Source organism: Lynx rufus, unplaced genomic scaffold (assembly GCF_022079265.1).
Source record: "Lynx rufus isolate CCGP_SWC_20201006 ecotype Redwood Valley unplaced genomic scaffold, mLynRuf1.p SCAF_1, whole genome shotgun sequence".
Classification (NCBI taxonomy): domain Eukaryota; kingdom Metazoa; phylum Chordata; class Mammalia; order Carnivora; family Felidae; genus Lynx; species Lynx rufus.
The window spans coordinates 86,977,152-86,981,290 of record NW_025814823.1 but is presented as its reverse complement, the minus strand read 5'-3'; positions in this window follow the sequence as shown (position 1 = coordinate 86,981,290).

The window sequence follows — 4,139 nt, the reverse complement described above, 5'->3', positions numbered from 1 at the left end:
CTGGTATTAGTTGAGGCGGGGTTTTGGGGGTAATATGTGATCTATTCTGGAGAATGTTCTGTGTACACTTGAAAAAAATGTGTATTCTGCTGCTTTGGGATGGAATTTTCTGAATATATCTGTTAAGTCCTCTAGTCCAGTTTGTCATTCAAACCCATTGTTTCCTTGTTAACTTTATGTATAGATGATCTATCCATTGATGTAAGTGGGGTGTTAAAGTCCCTTACTGTTATTGCTTTATTACTGATTCATTCCTTTAAGTTTGTTATTAACTGTCTTATGTATTTGGGTGCTTCTATGTTAGTTCTATGTTGTAGTATTTACAATAATCTTCTTGTTGGATTACCTTTTCTTTTTTAATTTTATACTCCCCTTCTTTGTATCTTGTTACAGTCTTTGTTTTAAAGTCTAATTTTGTCCAATATAAGTATTGCTACTCTGACTTACTTTTTACATGTATTTTTATGATAAGTGTTTCCCCATTCCATCATTTCCAATCTGCATGTGTGTTTAGGTCTAAAATGAGTCTCTTGTGGGCAGCATGCAGATGGGTCTTGCTTTCTTTTTAAAATTCATTTTATCACCTTATGTCTTTTGTTTGGAGTGTTTAGTCCTTTTACATTCAAAGTAATTATTGACAGATATGTAATTATTGTCATTTTATTATTTGTTTTGTGTTTTTTTTCTGAAGATTTTCCCAGATCCTTTCTTGTTTTTCTCTCTTTCATATTTTGCTGATTGTCTTTGGTGATATATTTTGACTTGTTTCTCTTTATTCTTTGCATATTATTTGGTGTTTTTCAATATATGGTTATCATTAGGTTTGCATATAAACTCTTCTGCCTATATCAGTCTACGTTAAATTGATGGTAATTTAAGTGGAACCCATTCTTTACTCTTCCTCTTCCCACATTTTATGTATTACTATATTTTATATCCTTGTATTTTTATTTTTATTTATTTTATATCATTTTATTTTGTCAGTTTTTCACTTATTTTTTACAGAAGTATTTAAAATTTTTTTTAACATTTGTTTGTTATTGAGAGACAGAGAGAGACAGAGCATGAGCAGAGGGGGGGCTGAGAGATGGGGAGACACAGAATCCAAAGCAGACTGTCAGCACAGAGCCCAACGTGGGGCTCGAACTCACAAAACCTGAGATCGTGACCTGAGCCAAAGTCGGATGCTTAACTGACAGGACCACCCAGGTACCCCACAGAAGTATTTATTTTGACTGTTTTTTTGTTTCCTAACTTTATACTGTCACTTTTGTCCTCTCTTTTCCACTCAGAGTCGCCTTTAATATTTCTTGCAAGGCTGGTTTAGTGGTCATGAACTTCTTTAGTTTTTCTTTGTCTGGGAAACTCTTTATCTCTCCTATTCTGAATAATAGGCTTGCTAGATAGAGTTTTCTTGGCTGCAAAATTTTTCGCATTCAGCACTTTGAATACATCATGTCATTCCCTTCTGACTTACAAATCTTGTGTTGAGAAATCTCCAGTTAGCCTTAATGGTTTTCTCTTATAAGCTCCTATTTTCTTTTGTCTTGCTTCTTTTAAATTTTGATTTATCTCTATATTTTGGCAATTTAATATATCTTGGTATAGGTATGCTTTTGTTGATTTTGATGGGAGTTCTCTGTGCCCCTTGGATCTGGATATATGTTTCCTTCCTCAGATTATGGAAGTTTTCACATATTATTTACTCAAATAAATTTTCTTCCTCCTTTTCTCGCTCTTCTTCTGGGACTCCTATAATATGAATGTTATTACATTTGGTGGAGTCACTTAATTCCCTGAGTTTTGAATAGTTCTTTTCTCTCTCTTTTTTTTCAGCTTGATTACTATCCAGTACTCTATCTTCTAGGCCACTAAATTATTTCAACCTAGTGTTCATTCCATCAAGCGTGTCTTTCATTTTGTTTTGTGAGCCCTCTATCTCTGTGTTAAGTATCTCACTCATGTCTTCCACTCTTCTCAAGTCCATTGAGTATCCTGATGATCATTGCTTTAAATTCTCTGTCAAGCTTGTTACTTATATCTGTTTTGCTTAGATCTCTGACCAGGGCCTTGTCCTGTTCTTTAATTTAGGATAATTTTCTCTCTCTACTCATTTTGTCTATCTCTCTATATCTGTTTGTGTTAATAAAGTCAGCTATGTCTTCAGCTCTTGACAATAGTGATTTTAGGAAGAAGGGGTCCTGGAATGCCCTCCATTACCATGTGTTCTGTCACCAGAAACTGGAAATTCAGGAGGTATCCTACGTGTGTTCCTTATGCCCTACAGTTGTGTCTGAGTCACTTTTCCTTTCAGCGCAGTCATCTGCACTTACTTTTCCCCTGTTTCAGGTTCTGTTTTCTCTTTGTGATATTAGTGGGACCCAGGCATGCCAACTCTTAGGGTGTGCCTAAAGGTGTGCCTGCTGGGGAACTTTGGAGCAAGTCATCAGTGTTAGCAAAGCTTGTATTGGGCCACTAGTCCTCTACTGGATCTCCTGCTGTGCTGCAGTGGCTGGAGGCTGAACACTAGATTACCTGGTGCATGAGTCTGGGAGTGGCATGTGTTGATGTCTGTGCACCTGGAAGCTGGGTTATGTGCATGGATTTAACAAAATTTGTCCTCAGCCCAGTGCCCAAAGTATCTGGCTTGGAGTGGTTGAGTCCCTAGGATAACTTGTGGGTGTGACACAGTGCTAGAAGAATAGGTAGCAAATGCTTAAGATATTCTCTCTCTCCCCGTCCCTCTGCCCCTCACCTGCTTGCTGTCTCTCAAAAACAGAACACTACATAACAATAGGGAATAAATCCAAGAAGAGGATATAATAATTGTAAATATCTATGTACCCAACAATGGCACACATAAATACATTTAAAAAATATTCACAGGCATAAAAGGAAAATTTGACAGTAATATAGTAAAGTAAGGGGCTTCAGTACCCCACTTATAGTAATGGATATATCACCTTGGCAGAATATCAATAAACTGCCTTTGAATGACACATTAGACCAGATGGGCATGACAGATATATACAGAATATTCCATTCAAAAACAATAAAATACACATTCTTTTTTAGAGCATATTGAATATTCTCATAGATCACATGTTAGGCCACAAAACAAGTCTCAGTAAGTTCAAGAAGACTGAAATCATTTCATGTATCTTTTCCAATCACAACACTATAAAACTAATCAATCAAAAGAAAAAAAATGGAAAAGAAACTCCAAATATGTGAAAAGGAAACATCATGCAAATAAACAACAAATGAGTTAATAAAGAAACCAAAGAGAAAATTTTAAAAAATACATGCAAAAAATGACCATAAGAAGTCAAGGGTCCTAAATTTTGGGGACTCAACAAAAGCAGTCCTATGAGGGAAATTTATAACAACGCAGGCTTACCTCAATAAACAAGAAAAATATTACACCTTACACCTAAAAGACTAAAAAAAGAACAAACAAAGCCAAGGTTTGTAGAAGGATGTAATAAAGATGAAAGAAGAAATAAATGAAATAGAGACTAAAAAACAATAGAAGGGGCACCTGGGTGGCTCAGTAGGCTAAGTGTTCTACTTTGGCTCAGATCATGATCTCACAGTTCATGGGTTTGAGTCCTGTGCCAGGCTCTGTGCTGACAGCTCAGAGCCTGGATCCTGCTTTGAATTCTGTGTCTTCCTCTCTCTGTGTCCCTACCCCACTCATGCGCTGTCTCTCTGTCTCTCTTTCTAAAAAATAATAATTTTTTAATGGAAAAGATCACTGAAATCAAGAGCTTTTTCTCTGAAAAGATAAACAAAGTTGATAAACCTTTAGCCAGAGTCATGAAGGAAAAACAAAACAAAACAAAACATAGAGGACTCAATAAGTAAAATCAGAAACAAAAGAAAAGAAGTAACAATTGACACCAAGGAAATACAGATTACAAGACTAGTATGGAAAATTATATGCAAAAAAATTAGACAACTCAGGAGAATAAGTTTCTAGAAATGTATAATTTTCCAAAACTTAATCAAAGAGAATTAGAAATTCTGAACAGACCAATTATAGTAATAAATTGAATCAGTAATAGTAATAATAATAATAATAATACCCAACAAAAAAGTCTAGGACCAGATGCTTTCACTGGTGAATTTTATCAAAC